The following is a 440-nucleotide window of genomic DNA, read 5'->3' on the forward strand; positions in this document are numbered from 1 at the left end:
TGCCCAAGCAGTGGGGCTCCCGGAGGGTGGGGGGAAGGAAGGGCAGCCTGCCACCTGCCAGGGGCACGCCTGTGAGCCCCAAGTGGGAGTCAGGGGAGACAGAGTTTGACAGGCTGGGAGGAGAGCTGTCTGTCTGCCTGTCTGTCTGTCTTCCAGGTGGAAGCTGGGGGTGGCACAGGCAGAGAGGTAGAGGCTGCCTCACTTGTCAGAATTAGCAAGTTCCACAGTTGGGCAACACTCATACACACACCGAACACAGACACACGTCCTGGCTTCAGACCCATGGGGCGACACCTGCGTTTCCACCGGCTGCATGGTGACATGCGTACTCAGGGACACAAATGTGCAGGGCACTCAGCAACGCATGGAGCAGGTATACATGCCCCCCCCCACACAATTATCCCCGCAAACCATTCACCCATGTGCCCTCACACCCGGCT

The sequence above is a fragment of the Bison bison genome, unplaced genomic scaffold, assembly GCF_000754665.1.
Source record: "Bison bison bison isolate TAMUID 2011002044 unplaced genomic scaffold, Bison_UMD1.0 scf7180017864334, whole genome shotgun sequence".
NCBI lineage: Eukaryota > Metazoa > Chordata > Mammalia > Artiodactyla > Bovidae > Bison > Bison bison.